This window comes from Microtus pennsylvanicus, chromosome 1 (assembly GCF_037038515.1).
Source record: "Microtus pennsylvanicus isolate mMicPen1 chromosome 1, mMicPen1.hap1, whole genome shotgun sequence".
NCBI classification, from domain to species: domain Eukaryota; kingdom Metazoa; phylum Chordata; class Mammalia; order Rodentia; family Cricetidae; genus Microtus; species Microtus pennsylvanicus.
The window spans coordinates 136,282,251-136,303,781 of NC_134579.1; the positions used below are offsets into that span (position 1 = coordinate 136,282,251).

The 21,531-nt window shown below is 51.9% G+C and overlaps 1 protein-coding gene across 3 annotated transcripts in view; it reads left to right on the plus strand.

The window, feature by feature from the left end:
* Positions 1-10,378: 10,378 nt before the first annotated feature.
* Positions 10,379-21,531, plus strand: part of Pak4 (p21 (RAC1) activated kinase 4) — a 38,488-nt gene continuing 27,335 nt past the window's right edge. For 2 of the 3 annotated variants that reach the window (XM_075987042.1, XM_075987060.1), the window contains exon 1: positions 10,379-10,525. The gene's annotated coding sequence lies outside the window, so the exon portion shown is untranslated. Of the gene's footprint in view, positions 10,526-15,274; positions 15,323-21,531 lie in introns of those variants that run through there. The other variant, XM_075987051.1, reaches the window with a different exon arrangement.

Below are 21,531 nucleotides of genomic sequence, written 5' to 3' on the forward strand. Positions count from 1 at the left end.
TCCACTTGGGCCACCTCTCCACTCCTGCGCTGGGACCAGCAAGGCGGACACACCCCCGCGAAGGAGTTGCCAGCAGGGTTACACTCTGTCTTCCCACTCTGACTTGCGTGTGGTCCCTGGCTTGGCCCGTGATGTGCTGCTTAATGTCCCCTTGTGCCTCAGTTTCCCAGCCAGCACTATCTTCTCCAGGCATAGAGAAAAGGCTAAGACTGTTGGCTCCCCCACGGCACAGCTGAGGAGACTCAGGAGCACACAGATCTGCTACTTTCTCCCCTTGAAGCCCCTCTCTTTTTATTTGTCCTTTTACGAATCCCACCTAAATTCATTGAGCATCTATCACGCGACAGGAATGGAACAAGACAGATCTCTCCCCTCGCAGTGTGGACACGGACTTGAACAGCTTACAAGGGATAAGTGCTCAGGAAGGGAAAGAGGAACGGTGTCGGTTTTCAGGGAGATGGGTGACATTTGGACTAGAGCTGTTGATAAGGGACACAGGTAAGGCAGGAAGGACATCCCAGGCAGAGACGCAGCCAGCGCAAAGGCCCGGAGGCAGATCACCATTTCCCCAGAGACTGAGGAGGCTGCTGTGGCTGTCACCTGATAATGAAGGAGAGAGGGGAAGAGGACAGAGCAGTGACAGAGCCTTGTGGGCCACAGTGAGGACTTTGGATGGAGTCATGGACAGTCTAGACTGACCTCAGCAGATTCCTGCCGTGTGGATCACCTCCAGCTATTCTTCCCTTGTGCTGAGCAGTTCCTTTCTCAGGGCTTAGCCTCACTGACCTGCCACCCAGTCGGGGCCCGTGGATCTTGGCCTCAGTGGTCTGTCATCCAGTTGAAGACTTGTGGATCTTGGCTTCAGTGGCCTGTCACTCAGTCAAAGGCTCATGGATCTTAGACTCAGTGGCCTGCCCCCTGTTGGAGGCCTGTGGACCTTAGCCTCAGTGGCCTGACACCCAGTTGAAGGCTCCTGGACCTTGGCCTCAGTGGCCTGTCACCCACTTGAAGGCTCGTGGACCTTGGCCTCAGTGGCCTGACACCCACTTGAAGGCTCGTGGACCTTGGCCTCAGTGGCCTGACACCCACTTGAAGGCTCATGAAACATGTCAAGCACTTTCCCTACGCAAAGCTGATGCGCTCACTGTCTAGGCTTTCTGAGTTCACTCTCTGAAGTGTCTCCTCCCCAGGGTGCTTTTAGACAGGTCCTCCGCGTAGTCCAGGCTGGTCCTCAACTTCCTAAGTGTCTGAGCGTGTCTAAGGATGTCCTTGAACTTCTAATCCTCTGGCCTCCACCTCCCAACTGCTGGAATTCTAGGTGTGCACCACTGTGCCTGACTCAAGGTTGACTCTTCCATTTTAGGCTTCCTTCCTATTGTCCCCTCCTCATAGCCTTCTCTGACCAGTCCCCCTTGAGGCCAGATCTCTGGGCTCCATAATTGCTTCAGTCCCCAATGCCTTCACTGTCGGCCTCCATCATCAGTCATTGTCTCCTGGCTCGGGACTCTGTGATGGTGACACTGGACTCTATCACTTCCATCTAATCCTTCCGGGTTAGATTGGAGTCCTGGGTGTCCCCTGTGCCCAACGCGGCCCATTTCAGGCCACTGCCGTCCTGGGATGGGTGTCTCTCAGCCTCCTATTGGACTGTCCATGATAAGGAGGACAGGGTCCAGTGTGGCCCAGCACAACACAGGCCTATAAGGATATCACATGCCAAGCTCTGACCTGGCCATGTCGGGGACAGCAATGAATCAGGCAGAGGATCCAGGTCGCCCAGCCCGAATGATATATAAGGAGAGAATGCTGAGCAGTGAAGGTGTGTCATGAAGGACCAGCTCAGGCTGTGGGGGTACCCCAGGATGCCACTGTGGCCTGAAACTGAAGGTCCCACAGAATGGGCATGTTCTGGGCCAAGCGGTGGACATGCCTTGCAGGAAGAGTCCACAGAAGACAAAGGCCCACAGCCAGGCAGCACCAGGGGCCCAAGCCCAGCTTTGCCACTTCCTGTGTGATGGCTGCAGGTCACAGGGCCTTTGTGACCCTCTCTTCTCCATCTATATGTGGGGGAGGAGAGCCTGTGGGGAGAGCTTGCGTGGCACAGAAAGCTCATCATCACCCTGTGTTTTCTCCTCCCCTCCCTCTTCTCCCCTCCCTTCCTATCTCACTTTCCTTCAACTCCAAATCCTATTTCTTCCTCCGTATCCAGCCGCTGACACACACTCTGGTTTCCATTCTTTGTCATGGCAAGTGACATATTTCCTTCTCCACAGACTGACCTTGATCTGGTGATCTTGTCTCGGCCTCTCTGAGCTGGAGTTACAGGGAAGCACCTTTATTCCTGGCTGCCTTTTTTTTGGTTGTTTTTATTTATTTTTATCTTATGTGTGTGAGTGTTTTCCTTACATATGTATCTAGGCACCATGTACATTTTTGGTGACCATTGAGGCCACCCCATCGGACTCTCCTGAGACTGGAGTTACAGCTGATTGTCAGTCACCACATGGGTGCTGGGAACCAAACCTAGGTCCTCTGCAAGAGCAGCCAGTGCGCTCAGCCGCTGAGCCAACTCCAGTCCCCTAGCTGCCCTTTTAATTTTTTTTTGTTTGTTTGTTTTTGAGGCAGGGTTTCTCTGTGTAGCCCCGGCTGTCCTGGAACTCTCTCTGTAGACCAGGCTGGCCTCGAACTCACAGAGATCCGCCTCCCTCTGCTTCCCAAGAGCTGGGATTAAAAGTGTGCATCTCCGCTGCCTCCACCACCACCACCGCAGGCCTTGATTTTGTTTTACGTTTCAGTTTGCTGGCACAGAGTCTCACTATATAGCCCAGGCTGACCCTAATTAAGTACTGGTGTGATGGGCCACACCGCCACACTGCCACACCCCTCCCAGGATACACAGGTCTTAACATTTACCATGTAGATACACATTTTTTAAACTGTTCTTTGTCATCTTCAAAATCTGACCTCTGGGAATCTCAAGGATTTCTTGGATTCTGGAGCCCAGTCCCCCTCCCCAGCCCAGGTCACCCGTCCATAGTTAGCTACCACCCAGGGCCAACTCTAGAGCACAGGAAGAAGGAAACTAGAAAAGAAGCTTCTTCATCCAGCCCAGCATATCCCTCCAGAATCTCACACACAATCGCCAGGCCTCTGCTTCAGGTGACTCACAGAAAGGCCAGCCATGAGAGCCACAGCCTGGTGAGAGGGAGGCCCACACGCACGAGGCCACTGCATGGGAAACTCAGGCGCTTGGGCAGGACTCGCCGAGCACAGAGATGTTCTCTCGAGTCCCAGGAGGGTTTCTGACCTGTTTTCCCAGCCCGCTGACATGAGCATGGCCGCGTCATCGTCTCTATTGTGCTGTCTTTTCACTTTTAGAAATACGCTTTTTCTTGGGGGATGGTTTTCCAGGCAAACTGGAAAGATAAAAGAGTTCCCACAGGAGCCTCGCGCCCAGCTTTCTTTTATGATTAAAATCTCATATGATAGTACATTTGTTTTTTGGTTTCATTGTTTGGTGGTTTGGGAGCTTCGTTCAAAAGATTTATTTTTATTTTCTGCCTATGAGTGTTTTGCTTGTGTGTGCGTGTCTGTGCACTGCATGCACACAGATCTAATCTTCAAGAACTAGAACCAGTTGTGAGCTGCCAAAGGGGGCACTGGGAATTAATCCCAGTTCCTCTGGAAGAGCAACCAGTGCTCTTAACCACTGAGCCATCTTTTTAATTTTTGATTATCATTTTTTTCTTTATTTCTGGAGAATGTCACGGGCATTTAGATGGGGATTAAATTGATTCTGTTGATTATTTATTTATTTATTTATTTATTTTGAGACAAGGTTTTTCTGTGTAGCTTTGAAGCCTGTCCTGGAACTAGCTCTTGTAAACCAGGCTGGCCTTGAACTCACAGAGATCTGCCTGCCTCTGTTCCCTGAGTACTGGGATTAAAGGCATGTGTTATTACTGCCCAGCTAGATTGGTCACATTTAAAGCAGCAGTGAACCATGCCTAGTTCTATCTCCGTAGTAATATTAAAAAGAATTTGTGTAAAAAAGATGTGCCCATGAATGTGGCTATGTGTGTAAGTGCTGGAAGCTGTTGGCCATGGAACCAGCACTGCAGGGCCCGCCCTCCACCTCTCCCCCTGGCCCCACACACCACTTTTATATATTTTATTTTTATGTTTGTCTGTGTGAGTGAATGCTGAGTGTGTGAGCAGGTGAGGAGGTCAGAACAGGGCATCAAGATTCCCTGAAGCAGGAGTCATTGTGAGCTGCATAGACAGAGGTGCTGGGAACCAAACTGGGGTCCTCTGTAAGAACAGTATGCCTTCATAACCGCCGGGCCATCTCTCTAGCCCCAAGCGGGCCACTCTTAGCCAGAAACAGCATTTGCATCTCCTCCCTCAAAATCAATGAGCTGGAGCTGATGAACACCCATCTGTCATACACATATAGCAGTGTTCAGCAGCATAGACTTCGCAAGCCCCTCCCTTCCTCTCTTGGCCTTCTTCCTTTCCTGTGAGGTTGTGACATAATGAGAGAAGGCGCAAGGGCATTGGTAGATGATCACCCGCACTTCACACTCCAGGAGGTGGTCTGATAACCAACATTGCACCTAAGTGGCCGGCGTACCCAGCTGGCATGGATGGATAGACTGGGCAGAAGGATGGTGCCCTTCCTATCGACTGATGGCTAGAAATAGAAAAAGGAAGCCTGGTGCATGACTCATGGCTGCAATGCGGAGGCAGGAGGATCATGCGTTCTAGGTTGAGGCTATGTGAGATTCATGGTTCTGTTTCTCATGTAGCTCAAGCTGGCCTCAAAATCCACTATACAGCTGAGGGTGGACTTGAACATTTGATCCTCCTGCCTCCATTTCCTTAGTGCTGAGATTAGAGGGGAGTGGCCCTACACCCCGGCTTGAGAGAGAACATTTCTGTCTCCCGGGGTTCCCTGCAGCAAACAGCCCCAGCCCCCACCAGTCTCTGGCATCAAGTAATCTACTTTTGCCACTGTATGTTAGCTCTGCCTTTCCTGCAACACCGGGAGTGGAGCTGGGCAGTACTGGCCTTTTGTAGATGGCTTCTTTCAATCAAGCCAGCTCATTTGCAATCCACCCACGCCGCACTCCGCAGGTCAGCCAGAGTGCCAGCCACTCCCTCCCTGGGGGATTCTAGGCAGGGGCTCCACCACTGAGTCACACCCCCAGCCCCTCATTGGGGGATTCTAGGCAGGGGCTCCACCACTGAGTCACACCCCCAGCCCCTCATTGGGGGATTCTAGGCAGGGGCTCTCCAGATAGCCTGTTTCTTCAGCCCTATATGATCTTTTTATCGCCACATGGGAGTATTTTATGCCACATAAAATATTTTCTATTGTGAGTTCGAGACCAGCCTGGTCTACAAGAGATAGTTCCAGGACAGGCTCCAAAGCTACAGAGAAACCCTGTCTCGAAAAACAAAAAAAACAAAAAAAAAATATTTTCTAGTCTTCATCATTTTATTTTGGGTTTTTAAATCTTATTCGTGCTATTTTTCTCAGGAAAAAAAGTGGTCAGAAGTCCAGACCCGCAAGTCAGCCTGCTTGTGTGATTTTGGAGAAGCTACTTACCTTCTCTGCGCCTCTTTTGCGCAGCTTTTGAATGGAAATAACCAATAGTGCATATAGATTTTTGTGAGGATTTCAGTGACACCAGCCCTCCCGATCTTATCTAGAACAATCGTCTTGCAAACACCTGTTAGCTGGTCTCCATACCAGACTGCAGCAAGACAAGTGACCCTTTCCCAGGCTCAAACAGCGTTTGCTGACACCTACAGCAGCATCATCCCCTAAGGATCAAGAAATAATCACAAAACAAACACCCGGGCCTGTAATTGGCTTTTATAACACTAGGTGGCGATCTAAGCCCTGATTTGTGCCATTTTGGGGTAACCCTAGGGATAGGAAATCGGATGAGTTGGAAGGGGATGTGCAGTCATTTGTAGCTCTCTACTGCCCCATAAATAACCCTAATAAACTTGTGTGCTGTTGGCACGGACCATCCCTGCGTGGAAACAGACGTTAATTTTACATCTTCCTGGGAGAGCCCCACCGCAAAATTTAAGGAGTGTTTGTTACATGCTTAGTACTGGGACTGCTGCATAGCACGCTCTGTCAACGTTGGCGTTACCAATGTTCAACATGATTGGCTCACAGAGAGGGCTTGGTGGATATATTTACGGAGCCAGTGTGAGCAGTGTTTAAGAACGTGGCCTATGATGTTAGAGCTCAGTTAAAATCCCGAAAGGGCTGCGGAGGCAGCTCAGTGGGCAAGATAGTTTACCACCAAGTCCGACGGACTGAATTCGACCCCAGGATTCACATGGTGGAAGGTGGGAACATCCTCTTTGCTCTGCTTCACACTCATACACAGGTGAAACGAACAAACGTGAAAAGGAGAAAAAAACAACAAAAAGGAGGGGGGGGAGGGACCCTTGTAGAGGATACTTTTTGAATGCGGATGGAGCGTAAATTCGTTTTACGATCTTGCAATGTGCACCCCGACCATGGGGAGGCAACAGAGAGCAGCCAATGAGTGATCTAGAGACCAGCAATTCCATTTCAGCATAAAACTCCCGGTGTACAATAATGCCTGGGATAGCAGGGTTGGTGGAACATGCCTTTAATCCCAGCATAGACAAAACCAAAAAGGAGAAAAAAAATTAAAGGCTTGTAACACTACTTGGTGGTGCGGATGATGGTTTATAAGAGCGAAATATTTACCACAGCATGGAAGCTCAACAAGAAAATATGCTTAAGAAAATTAAAGTTCATTGATAGGCAACCCTAAAATGAAACTTCTTTAAGATATTGACAGGGAGTGTCACTGCTGATATATATGCCTTGTTTTAAAGGTATTTCTGGGTCCTCTTCAGGACTCTGAGGACACTGCATGCACATGCGTGCCACACCACATGAGCACACGCCACATGCGCACATGCCACATGTGCACACACACGCCACATGTGCACACACACGCCACATGAGTACACACCACATGTGCACACGCCACATGTGCACACATACGCCACATGTGCACACGAGACATGTGCACACACACGCCACATGTGCACACGAGACATGTGCACATGCCACATGTGCACACACATGTGCACACACACCACATGTGCATACGCCACATGAGCACACACCACATGTGCACACACCACATGTGCACACTCACAACACATGTGCACACACACAACACATGTGCACACACACATGTGCACACACACCACATGTGCACACACACCACATGTGCACACACACATGTGCACACGCACACGACATGTGCACACTCACACCACATGTGCACACATCGCATGTGCACACACACCACATGTGCACACACACCACATGTGCACACGCACACCACATGTGCACACACCACATGTGCACACTCACACCACATGTGCACACATCGCATGTGCACACACACACCACATGTGCACACATCGCATGTGCACATACCACATGAGCACACACCACATGTGCACACACACACCACATGTGCACACATCGCATGTGCACACACACCACATGTGCACACACACCACATGTGCACACATCGCATGTGCACACGCCACATGTGCACACATACACATGTGCACACACACCACATGTGCGCATGCACACCACATGTGCACACACCACATGTGCACACTCACAACACATGTGTACAAACACACCACATGTGCACACACACCACATGTGCACACACACCACATGTGCACACACCACATGTGCACACACCACATGTGCACACACACCACATGTGCACACACACCACATGTGCACACACCACATGTGCACACACCGCATGTGCACACACACGCCACATGTGCACACACACCACATGTGCACACACACCACATGTGCACACACCACATGTGCACACACCGCATGTGCACACACACCACATGTGCACACACCACATGTGCACACACCGCATGTGCACACGAGACATGTGCACACTCACACCACATGTGCACACACCACATGTGCACACACCACATGTGCACACACCACATGTGCACACACCGCATGTGCACACACCGCATGTGCACACACACCACATGTGCACACACACCACATGTGCACACACCACATGTGCACACACACCACATGTGCACACACTGAGGAAGTAGTAAAAAATATATATATATATATTTTTGAGACAGGGTTTCTCTGTGTAGCCCTGACTGTCCTGGAACTCGCTTTATAGACCAGGCTGGCCTCCCTCACTGAGATCCACCAACCTCTGCTTCCTGAGTGCTGAGATTAAAGGTGTGCTCCATCATGCCGAGCTAAAATAAAAAAATTAATAAAATTTAAAAAGATATAATATTCTGTTCATCCTTCCAGGCATGGTAGAATGCCTGCCATTCTGGTGGTAGAGCACTCCTTAAGTGCATCAGAGACCCTGGGTTCAACCTGAAATACGATGGAGAGAGAGGGAGAGGAAAAGCGGTCAATAGAGAATCCCTCATCAGCAGCCTGTCAACCATAGTTTCCACAGACACACACCAAATGCCTGCTCTGCGTCTGTGTGCCCGAGCAGAGAGCAGGCAATAAGCACCCGCTGAATCTTTAGAGGGGAGAATTACCCCTTATTCAACCACCCCTTCAGCAAATAGTACTGAGTACTCACGCGCCAATAAAATCAAGGCACTGGGAATACAGCCAGGAGGTTAGCAAAGAGGAGTTCAAGGTCAGCCTGGGTCACAGACGAAAGACCTGTCTTATGAAGCTAAAGCTGGCCAGCCAAACAAAACCAGAGCCAGCCAAGGAAAATAAGTGGAAGCTTACGAAGGTGGGGGAGACAACCTGATGGAGCGGTGAGTCGGAGGCAGGAGGATGCCTTCAAGAAGAGACTCTTCCAGACAGAGGGAAAAGCCAATACAAGAACCAGAGACAGCCAGGCCTGATATCAGACTCCCAAGTAGCTCAGCCCAGCTCTTGCCCAGAACTCCTAGGGCTGGCGGCTTACCTACTATGGCTTGCCTCTCACTATACAGGCCTAGGTTCAATGCCTAGTACCCAAATAGACAAACAAGACCCTCAAAAACCTCCAGGTGAGAAAGCATCTCTATTTTTCAGTAAGACCACAGACAAAAGGGTGTATTTGGTTATGGGTTTCTTTTTCCCAGTGTTTTTTTCTTTTTTTCTTTTTTTGGCTTTTTGAGACAGGGTTTCTCTGTAGTTTTTGGTACCTGTCCTGGAACTAGCTCTTATAGACCAGGCTAGTCTCGAACTAACAGAGATCCACCTGCCTGTGCCTCCCAAGTGCTGGGATTAAAGGCGTACGCCACCATCGCCCAGCTTCCCAGTGTTTTTTTGTTTTTTGTTTTTTTTCTTTGTATTTTCGAGACAGGGTTTCTCCGTAGCTTTTGGTTCCTGTCCTGGAACTAGCTCTTGTGGACCAGGCTGGCCTCGAACTCACAGAGATCCGCCTGCCTCTGCCTCCCGAGTGCTGGGATTAAAGGCGTGCACCACCACCGCCCAGCTTCCCAGTGTTTTTTATACTTTTTAAATTTAAATTTTTTAATTACATTTCTTCATTTAATTTATGTCTATGGCTCACTTGTGGCGGTCAGAGAGGAACTGGTGGGTCCAGGAGATTGAACTCTAGTCTTGGCAGCAAGCATATTTTACCCACTAAGGCATCTCACACATTTGAGACAAATTATCAAAACAAAAACAAAACAAAACAAACAAACAAACCCAAACTTATTTAAAAGATTAAGATCATGTAAGGTCAGGAGGAAGGGGGAACTGGGATTGGTATGTAAAATAACAAAAGATTATTTTTAAAAAGAAAAATTTAAAAAGATCAAGTAGTGTCAGATTACCAGGTTCTGCCGGCACTGCTTTCAAAACTTACTACGTGCTTCCTGAAGTCATTAACCAAGTACCATCCTTTAAGACTGCTTCTTTACCAGTAAAATAGAAATTAAATCAACAGAGTTGTGATATCCAACTTATTCCAGAACTAGTCGCGTGCTAACACAGGTAAACAAGGTGCGTAAGAACTGTTTCTGGCCATTATGTTACTGCCTTCCACTGTCTTTACTTCTTTGGGAGCCGGTAGGAATCTCTGTGACAAGAAAGCTGTCATTTCCCCTTTAAGAACCAGAGTGGGCGGGGATTTAGCGTCCCCACAATTTTTCCAAATTTTCCAATCTCGGCTCCGCATTCTTTTCCTACGGGCTCCGATTGGACAATTCTCACCAATCAGCGGCTGCAGGGAGCCCTGCCTGCCGCATAGCCCCGCCCCCAAAGGCCCCGCCCACCACCCGGTCAGCTCCGTTGCTATGGGGACTAGTGGGCGGCGAGGAGCAGGGGAGGCCCCGGATGTTCGTTGGGGTTTCAACATGGCGGCGGCAGTAGCCGCGGCGGCGGCGGCGCGAGACAGCTGAAGGTGGTGCGCGAGCGCAGAGTTTCGGACCGGGTAGCTAGGCCGCGAGCGACCGCGGCGCCAAGCCGGTAGGTTAGGGGGTTACCGTGCAGGAAGCTTGTGGTTAGGGGTCCGGGGGTGGGGGGGGTGGTCCGGGCACGCGCTGTGCGAGAGCGGCTTGGGGGGCGGGGCCGGAGGGGTCAAAGTTCACTCTCGGAGGAAGGGTCGCTTGGAAAAGGGTCGCAGGCAGCGAGGGAGGGGGAGGGGGCTGCCGCGGTCGGAGGCTCGACTGGCGGAGGGGGCGTGGCCGTGTTTGGAAATTTGTGCAAAGTTTGAAACGCTAAGTGGGGGCGCGTAGGAGGGGTTCGGAACAGGTCTCATAAAAGGGGGCACTCAAAGTAATTTAAGAAGAGGGCGTGACTGTAAGGACCAGAGGTCACAGAAAGGGGCGATGGCCTGGTTGGCGATTTAAAAGTCTCAACCCGCGGAGTAGGTAAATGAGTTTTAGGTTTGGGGTGTATGAGACAGGGCGTAGGTAGAGCGTACAGAGATAAACATCTGATGGCTAGGGTCAGAAGCTAAAAACCCACCCAAGCGGGGCGCGTTCAGCGGGGAGGGGGCCGGGACATCCAACAGCCTTCAAAAGCGCATCCTGGGTGGAAGTAGAAAGGGAGCCCCCTCCCACAAATAATGAAGGCCACACACTGGGAGCACGCTGATGACGGGCTAGGCTCCCCTCTCGGCGCGACCGCTCTGCGTAAGTACTCATTTAGCCGTCACTACAGCATCGCTGGGGCCGAAGCTGTTATTAAGACGCTAAGTGATTTGCCCCAGGTCAGCTAATGAGTAAGGTGAGCAGCTGGATTCCAGCTCCGGAGCGGCGGCCCCGGGTGCTGCCGTGGCCTGCTGCCTTTCAAAGAAAGAGTCTTGGTGCCGGTTAATGTTTAACGCGAGAGCGCACTGGGTACGCCTGGGCTTCTTTCATCCCTTCTCTCGTGAGGTGGGGAGTTGAGTATTAAAGGATACCCCTATTTCCCCGACAGGAAAACTAACGCCAGGAAAGCTTTGCTACGGGGTAGAAGCTGACCAAAGCTCCACACCGTCCACTTCCTAGGAGGTCTGTTCCTGGAAGCAGACAGCCAAGCCACTCCCTGGATGGGAACAGAGTGTCTGCTTAGCCTCCTTGGGAGGGTGTGACCTGGGAGGGGAGGTTCCACAGGGCCTATGGGAGTGGCATGTTGGTGGGTGGCCCAGAGTCCAGTGAGCTTCTGGTTGGGTGGGTGTGACCTTAGGAGTTCCCTCTTAACCGGCCTTGCTTGCCCTATGGTCTTAAATGGATCCCATCGTTTAAACTGCTGCTGTTCCATGGCTCCCAAACTCTTCAGTTTGGGGCTTGGTCCTCCTCCTGGGCTCTGACCTCTTGTCCTAGCCAGCCATCTTTCTACTTTGGTCACCACACTTGGCCAGCTCTGGGCAGCTCTTGGCCTTACTTTCTTTCTCCCTTGGTGAGAGAGCCCATTCTGCCTCTTCCTGGTTCCTGAGGGCATGAGCATTCCTGCTGGTTCCGAGTGCTCCCGCAGCACCAGCTGGCTGCCAAGTACCCTGGGGGGCTGTTAGGCACTGTGCTGGCTTCTGGGACCATCAGCAGGAGGACAAGAGCCACACAGCCTTTACCCACAGGGCCTGCTCAGTCTCTCTGTGGGAGCAGGCTGGGATCAGAGCTCAGCAAGGGACACTGAGCCTCAGCTCTGTGAAAGAAGTAAGACAGGGAGAGTGCCAACAGTCTGGGTCTGTTCTGAGGTTCCTGTCCTTGGAAAGTCCCTGAGGAAGCTCTGCAGGGTGAGTAAGAGGGACAGGAAGGGACACAAGGTCAGAAAGAGCAATATGTGCATAAGCCCTCCTGGGCTAGTGTGTATGGGGGGGCAGACCCAGAAGTTCAGCCTGAGAAGGGCCACTTAGAAATACCCCAGTTTTCTCTGCAGAGTGGGCCTAATGAGTGCTGGGTGTGGAGGGCTTGGCCTGACACTTGGCATACAGTCTGCACCAGGTAGCATGGCACATTGTAGAAGCCATACCATAGTCTTACCGCTCTCTCCAGACTTTCCCCACAGCCAGCCAACCCCAAACTGCTACGGCAGTGTCAGGGAGCTGGCACGCTGTGGGCACCAGATCTGCAAGGCTGCCCAACCTTCCAGCCTTGCCGTAGCAGGGGAGATGGGGGGCTGTGTCATTGGAGGCCCAGGTTCAGGCCCCTGTCTTGTCTCTGACCAGTTTGGGTTTTTTGTTTTGTTTTTGTTTTTTTTTTTCTTTTTTTTTTTTCTAAGTTTTTTGAGACAGGGTTTCTTCCTGTAGCCCTAACTGTCCTTGAACTCACTTTGTAGACCAGGCTGGACTTAAACTCACAGAGATCCGCCTGCCAGAGTTATGGGATTAAAGGCGTGCACCACCACTGCCCAGCTCAGTTTGGGGCCTTAAGTGAGTGTTTTTATTTTGACTAGTTTTGTTCCTTATGCTCCATGGTAGGCTAGCGAGAAAAGCAGAGCTTTCAGTGTTAGGGGTCACCCAGCCATGCCTGACAGGCCACAGGACAGCCATCTACGCAGCATATCTCCTCTCCCAGCGTAGCTTCTCTGGGGAACTTGATCAGCAAAGCCACCCTCACTGCTGAGAAGACGGTAGGCTAATAGTTGATAGTTCTTTCCCTAGACCAGTCAGCACCACCTGATCAGCCCACAGAGCCACATCTGACTTCCCTAGGTTGGGCTGAGGTGGCCACAGTCCTTTGGAAGCCCCTGTGTGTCTCGCGTCCACGGTGCCACAGCGCACAGATACGGTGCCATCTGAACACCCATACTGCGTTCTGCACTGTAAAGGCCTTGGGTGGGCGGCTTGTCTCATGATAGGTCACCTAGGAGTCATCCTTTTACATTTTGGTGGTCATGTGGTCAGTTCCTTGCTGGAGCTGTCACTGTGCTGTAATGGATAGTCTTGAATGTTTCCTTGTGTGCTATGGCCGCAGTGTGCCTGTCCTAACACCTCGTGGTGGAGATCACACTTGGCCCCGATGCTGGGAAATTGGTTTCCTGGAGGGTTGTGCTATGTGCTTCCCGGCAGTGCACAGTGATTGTCTTGTTCTGCTGGGACGATTGTGGGTCTGGCTAGAATGCTTTCCTCAGGCTGGAATGACAGCTCTCCATTACTCCAGGCAGTGGAGACCATCTGAGCAGTCAGCCTGTGGGACTTTTGTACCCGATGCCCTTCCAGTCTCATGTTCAGGATAGAGGGCAGGTTTCAGGGGCTTTGGCCGTTACTTTCTAGGGCATGTATGACATTGACCACAGTTTTGGCCCCTCTCCCCTTAGGCATACCTCCCAGGCTAGACATTTGGGAAATGGCCTGGACTTGGGAGGGGGATGAGCCTAGTTACTCTGCCTGTATGGTTATTGGTCCCAAGAGCCTGGCAGATTTGTCCCCTGATAGTGACAGCCAGATCAGAGGGGTCTGAGTGGGTGGTTCAGACAGTGCTTCGGCTGGCTGGGGATATGGCTCAGCTGATAGAGTGCTTGCCTGGCATGGTGAGTCCCTGGGTTCCATTCTAGTGTCACATAAAACCAGACTTGACAGTGCGTGCCTGTAACCTCAGAGGACCAGAAGCATGAGGTAGCCCAGGATGTTATCAGAGGGATGGATTATGGGAGAGGTGGAGGGAGGGTCCTGTGTGAATTCTTCCCCTATTAACTCACATGATCTTTGCAACAATCTAGAAAGTGGATCCTGCAGCTTTAGACCTGAGAAAACAGACCCAGAGAGATAGGAGGCACATCTAAGGTACCTAGCAGGCAAGTGTCAGGACAGAGGGGCAGGATTCGAACCCTGGTTCAGGGCTCCAGAATCACTGGTCATCCTCCAGTGATCTGAGAGTAGCTTTGATGGTATAGTGGCCATTTCTATCCCCATGGGCTTCACCCGGCTCCCTGGGGACCCGTTGGATGTGAGGAGTGGTACATGTTGAGTTCGTGTCCCCGCTGGCACCCCCATGACTCCGCCCTTCCTTTTGTATTACCGTGCACCCTTTCTTGGCCTGTGGCTTATAATGTAGACTTCCTGGCCAGACGCCAGTCAGGGGTGTCCCCAGCAGCTGTTTTTTGCATCTCCCTCTCAGACTGGTGGCCACAGATGCTGCCAGTAGGAAGCTGTCCCTTTCCAAGTCACGGCCAGGGAAATGAACTGCCCCCCTCACTCATCTGGGGCCTAAGCTTATTGTCTGCTGGACGCCTGGGCCCACAGGAAGATTTGGGGGTGTGCTAAGGAAGGCCAGAAGGGGAACTCCCCCAGATCCCAGGGGAGCACACAGTGACAGATATGACAGAAGCCACAGCTCATTGCAGCCTGTCTCCTGGGGCTGCTGGTGTCCCGCTCTTGCCAGCAATCCAAGGGGCAGTGGGGACTTCCATAACTATTATTCAATACTGGCATATCTCTTGGCCAGTCCCTCTCGCTGGGATCCTCTGGGGAAGAGATAGCCTCTTCCTGGTGAAATGGGGTGATTTCAGTTCCGACTCCTTTGCAAAGTGCTCCTCGGCTCCGAGCCTGCTGAGTCCTCCATTAAGTTCTAACTCGATGGCTTTTCCAGATGTCTCTCCTGGTGCTCTGTCCCCAGCCTTACCTGAAGACAGCTGCAGTGCTCAGCCCCCTCCCACCCCATATCCTCCTCCACCACCCCCAGCACATGTGCCACGAGAACCCTGAAGCCATCTGTCACTGATCTCATTTCTCTTCCTGCATTTTCCTTTTACGAAGGTGCATTGTTAACCTAGTCGCTACGCCATCGTTGGAACCCACATGCGGAGATGCAGTGGCTAGGATGCGCAGCGCATTGTTCCCGGGTCAGTCATTCTCCCGCTCCTGCAAGCATGGCCTTTGCTCTCACTCAGATGGGGCAGACCACCATGTTTGTGTCGTTCAATCCTCCTGCCTCAGCCCCAAGTGAGTGCCGTCACACCTGGCTTGCATTTTGCACTTTGCCTCCAAAGCTCTTGATCACAGCAGAGCACATCCTTGAGTGTCCCATGACTCGCATGCTCCTGCCCCGTCTGTGCTGCTGACAGGGCTGGAAACTGAACATGGCTGTGCTAGTATGGGCTCCTAGAACAGAGTGTGAGGTCAGAGCTGTGCACCTGGAGCTCTGCCAGCATCTCAAGACACTCTTGCTGCTTCTAGCTGGATCTTGTCTGGCACTTTGTGGATCCCTGGGTTGTGTCCGAGGGAGGGCCTCACTGTTCTAAGTCCTTTAAGTGAGTGTGTTGTTGAGAGGCCCCTCAGTGTCCTTTTCTGGGTGCTGCTGTACCTGATCGCTTCCCTTTTCCCAAAAGAGGCTTGGGGCACAGTCCTCTAGCAAGCTGGTAATAGATCTGGGACTTGCCTCCTGGCCCCCTGCTCTCAAGGCAGCTTTGTCCCTTACTCACTGATGTGTGACCCAAGACAAGCCATGGCTTTTGTCTGCCTTGGAGCCCACCAGCATCTGTGAAATGGGGATAATGGTGATGCCTCTTGGCTGGGTATGGTGGCATGTACCTGTGATCCCAGCATTCAGGAGGGAAGCAGGGGGACTGAGTTCAGGACCAGCATGGGTTTCATAGACTTTATCTTCAAAGACATAATGGTGATGCTGCTTCCTCTAAGGGTTGTTTTGGGGACAGCAGTGCATGTTCCACAGTCAGAACGCAGTAGCAAAAGCTATTGGCTGAATGCTCAGCGTTTCTCTGCTTGTTTAATCTGTCTTCGTGTTTCCGGTCTCACACTGTAGCCAAGGTTGACCTGGAACTCACTGTGTAGCTCAGGCTGACCTTGAACTAGTGGTTTTCTTGTCCTGTCATCCCTACTGCTGGGTTTACTGGTGTGAGCCACCAGGCCCCATTCTGAGTATGGCCTGAACTTACGGTCCTTGAACTTGCTGGCCCCTGCTGTCAATGCAAGTGTTGCATATCTCCATTTGCAGGGCAGGAAATTAAGAGCCTGGAAGGCTGACCAGGCAGGACAGCTGGCCACAGTAAGCAGGGCTGGGGTTTGGACTCTGGAGAGCTGCTGCTAACTGGCTAGCACTTTGGCCACTTCCAAGGTGGTGTTTTCATTCCTGGCTGCTGGGAGCTCCAAAGGGACATAGACAGGTGGGGCCTCTCAGGAGAGGATGCCCCGCCCCTCCCTGCCCTGGGAACTCTGATAAAGCCCCATTGTGCAGTTTTCCAGATTCCCGGTTCGGTTTCACCACTCCCACAGGATAAAGTGGCCAGGACCAAGGCTTGCCCTCTTGTCTATCCCCACTATTAGCAGTCAGATTGGCCAGGGGAAGAAATAGGACACTGAAGACTTCTCCACACTCACCCCCGAGCTGGCGACTCCACCTTAAGGCATTAAGGCAGCTTTGTTCCTCTCTTGAGGGACCCCTCCCGCCCTGCTGCCCACAGGTCTCCACAGCCTGCCTTTCTTTCCCCACAAATCTCCACAGGGGCCCACTTAGAGGTTATTCAACTGAAATGCTGTGTCCACATACAGCATTTATGATCGTACTGCATGTGTATGTGTATGCATGTGTATTTGTGTTGCTAGGGATTAAAGCTAGGGTCTTTGTACATGGGAGGTGAAAATTCACCTCTGAGCCACACTTCCAGCACACTGATGGATTCTAGGTAAGAACTCCATCCCATAGCCATGCCCTCCAGCCCAACTCTGCTGCTTTTTATGTTCATGTTCTGTGCAGAAACCAGCGTGGGACCTCAGTTGTCTGCCTCTGTTGAGCTCTGTCCCTGCATTGAGAAAGGGTCTCTCACAGATTAAAAACTTACCTTTTCTGCCAGAAGGCTCCCAGAGCCTCCTGTCTCCACCCATGGGGCTATAGGTATATGCAACCAGGACGTGGGTTCTCGTGCTTACCAAACACGACTGTTTTCCATTGAGCTAGTTCTAAAAGCCCCAGTTCTGTTGCCTTTTAAAGGCTTGTTACTAATTGTCAAAATTAGAACAGTGTATAGAATACAGTTATCTGAACCAGGCATCGTAAGATGGCTCTACATGCTTGGCCCCATCTCAGGGGAGATAGACAGAAGACACAGCACCCTGGAGCCCACTCATTTCCCCTGGGATCATGCCCTCCATGGGCTCTACCCCATCCTTGCTAGCCATGGTGGGTTTGTTCTTCCTGACCAATTAACCGCTCGTGAATCAGCACCATCTTAGCTGCTGTTAGGCTGACATGGAATCTCCCAGTGGCTCGTCTTTGTACCCCACTTCTTCCCCTCTGTGAGATAGATCTGCTTGACTGTCCATCAATACTCCCTTCCTCCCATTGACACACCCCATCTGTTTCTGAGCCGAGGAAGTTCATATAAGGATACCTGTCCTCTTTAGGTCTTTAATAAGGGAAACTAGTCGATGGTGCATGCCACGGCCCTGTGCCCTATGCAGGGCTCCTGTACTGTAACCCAGGCCTTCCCGGGGAATCCTGGGGATACCACGCCCATCTGACCCACTTTCCAGATGAGAATATGAACCTGGCACCTGTGGGGATCTTTGGTGCAGCCACAGCCTGGTGCCAAGACGATCCTGGTGTCTCCTCCCTGGCAGTCATCAGGCAGGGCAGCTTCTCAATGGTCTTTAAAACCCAAAGGCCTAGTCAAGTCACCTGCTCACTCTGCCATCAGACTGTTTGCTGTTTTAATTCTCATTTCTGAGTTAGCGTGCACAAGTGTGCTGTGGTGTGCTTGTGGGGGTCAGAGGACATCATTGTGACACTAACTTTCTTCCATCTTTATGTGGGTTCTGGGGATTGGACTTAGGTCGGTACCCATTGAACCATCTCGCCTGCCCACCCCCCAGCCTCCCAATCCATGAATGTGGTATGTGTAATAGATTAATTAAAAGTGCTGCGTATCCCCAAGTGTCGGCAGGAGTGGGCCATGTGGCTGGCAGGCAGCAAATGGGGTCCTGAGAGCAGTCAGTCCCAGGTACATAAGACCATGAGGAGAGACAGACAGATGGGCATGCCACAAAACACACAGCAGGTCTCTGAAGGCAGCTGGTTCCAGGCAGGGAGCCACATTGCGGGTGAGAGACAGAGACACGGATAGGTATGCCATGCAGAGTGAGGTTGGATATTTATTTAGTAGGCTGTGGAGGGGAAAGTGAGAAGGGGAGAAAAGCAGAGAGAGAGGGAAGGAGAAGGGAAGACAGAAGCTGCCTCTTAGAGAGGGAGACAGAAAAGGCTGCATGCAAGTAGGAAGGATGATCTGCCTGTCTCAGCGGTCAGGGGAGGGAGTGGGCGTGGCTTGTCTCTTAAAGGGACAGAACATCTTTACAGTGTCTATGTCTTCTCTCTGCCCTCAGAACAATGTCATGCTTTCCCCCAGGGGTCTTGTCTGCCTCCTATGGGCTTATTCCAGCCACTTTATGATGGAGCAGAGGTCTCTCCCCTTCACTCTCATAAGACACCTGGCTCCCCAGGCTTCACTTTGCAGGATGAAGACCTTCCCCATTCCCTGCTTGTTTCTGTGGCACCATCGCGGTCCCTGCAGAGGATGGGGAGGGTGCCCAGAGAGGCTGTAATTTTCCTGAATGGTTTCAGGGGCTAATTAAAGGTTTTCCTTGACTAATCAGCTTACTGTTTAATTATCAGGGAACAGACTGAGGAATGTGGAAGACTCTGCTGGGGTCTCCCCAGAGTGTGGTGGAAGGGAATCGGGAGGCCCCTGGTAGGCTTAGTAGCATTTGGGGATATCCTGTATCTCCTTGCGTCAGCAGGGGCCGCTGTCCCAGTGTCCCCTTCTCCAGCTAGTATCTGCTTCGTGTTCTCACTTTACTTATTCTGGGGTTCCTGCCTTGAAGTCAGGGTGCTAGGAAGGCTTTGCAGGTGCTGGCTGCCCAACTGGGCATCAACCCTGCAGCTCCCGGCTGGTTCCAGCTGCCCAGTGTACACATGGATAAGGGCCCAGAGGGGCAGAGGGGCTGCTGGGACTGGGCTCTGTAGATGGGGGTCCTGAGGGCACAAGGGCTTCTGGAGTTGAGAAGAGGGCTGGTAGTGGGAGGTGGGGCAGCAGAGTCACTGGATGATGGCCTAGGCTTTCTCAGGAAAGGATGCAGGCTGGACCCCAGGGCTGAAAGTGTCTGGAGGGGGAGGGACCCAGAGATAGCTGCACCAGGAGGGATTTCATTCCTTGCATTCCTCAACAGGCAGGCTCCAGAGCTCTGATGGCCCTGGGTTGGGGGAGGGTAGCTTGGAGAAAGGCCTCTAGGTACTGGTCCTGCCCTCCCCTTACCCCCACTGTCAGCCTCACTCTGCCCCCATGAGGTTTCAGGCCTGGGTGAGTTCTTGGCTAGTTCCATTTCATCAGCAGAAAGACTCACCAGGTCTATGCTCATGGACACACACTCTGGTGGCCTGGAGCGGGGAGAATGGCACTTATCTTACCTTTCAGGACGTTGGGGCATTCCTGTCCTTTGTAAGCATCCGACCAGGTGATTAGGTCACAGCGCACTGCACTCCAGGGAGCAGGACTGTTGCCCGCATTCACAGATGGCAGTAAAGGGCTGCAGGAGGTTTCTGTGCCTGGTGGTGTGGCAGCCACCTCACCCTGGGCCATGCAGGGGACTGGGCAGTACTCTGCACACACACACACTCACATACATGCACATGCATATTTCTGTGACCTACCCCTATCTTGCCCATGTCTTCTTTCCCCATACCTGGCAGAGGTCTCCGGGAGGCTGGGGTGGGGGATATGGCTTCCATAGGCCCAGAACATTCTTCCCATCACTGGGCCTGCCTCCCACCCTGTCCTCACTCCTAGAACAGAGAGTTGCAGTGTCCTGGGGTTCTTGTGTCACCTGAAGCCTCCATCCGCTCTGTGGACCCATGTCTGGTCACCACTGCCAGTTGCAGTTCTGGCTGCTAGGACTTGGACTGTCTGCTGACCCAGCTTTAGTGCCAGCAAGAGCTTGTGTTAAAGATGTGAATATCACATGGAAAAGCTTATGTTATTTTACTTCCCACGAGCTGTGGCTGCACCACCTGTGCCTCCCCAGGCTCCTCTAGAAGGGCTTCCTCTTTGGGGTAAGGTCTCAATCCCAATCCTCACATCTGGAGCTGGGGGGTGATCCAGGGTGGCTGGGGGTTGAGTAAGTCAGCGGTGTGCAGCCTGGAAGCACAGGCGCTGTGTTGTTAGAGTCCTGATCACTGCTGTTGCCAGTGTAGTTGGGGAGGGCGGTGCTCCTACAGAGTCACCGTAACTCAGGCATCCCCTTCATCAACAGGGACATCTTTGTGTTCCGTCCACACAGACGTTAGAACTGCTTCCTACCCACCCCAGGTGCCTGTTAACACCGCAGCAGCTGCCATCTGTAGCCCCATCCTAAGTGATCCTTCTCCAACAAAGTCATAGTCAGAAACTCTCAGGTTTGTCTGTTACAGGAATTTCGTAATAGCCTCACACTTTGCAGTTACCCTAAGGTCATTTCACGTTCTGTCCAGTTTGAGCCAGACTAGGTCCAAGGCCTCTTGAGCAGACTTCTATCCCTGCACTTGACTTGTGTGTGGGGAGGAGGAAGCTCTGTGTCTGTCTATGTGTCTGTGTGTGCGTGCACACAAGTGCACAGTTTTGAAGCTGTTGCTGTGGGCAAACATCTGCATTTAATGATTTAATGACTTAATGTTTGCATGACTATCAAGTTAACTTTGAGGGTAAAAATTTATAAAGAAAAAAAGATGATGGTGCATGCCTGTGCTTCCAGCACCTTCAATAAGGAGTCCTCGAGGCTGGGTGGCAGGGAGATTGTCCTAAACAGACAAGCATCCTGGAGTGACAGGACGAAAGACTGCTGGAGGTGCAGTGAGTGGCCCAGACCTGCCACAGGCACATTGTGTGACTTGGGGTTGGTGCTTCCTGGTCCTCCTCTGAAATGGAGCCTTGGCAGCCCCCTCTGCCATGCCTGTGCCATTGCATGGTGCCCAACATAATACCTTGTCACTGGCCTCACTGCTGTCCCATATCTCCGGCATGGAGCACAGATGAGCCACCAGGGACTGCTGCCCTCAGAACAGTCTAGT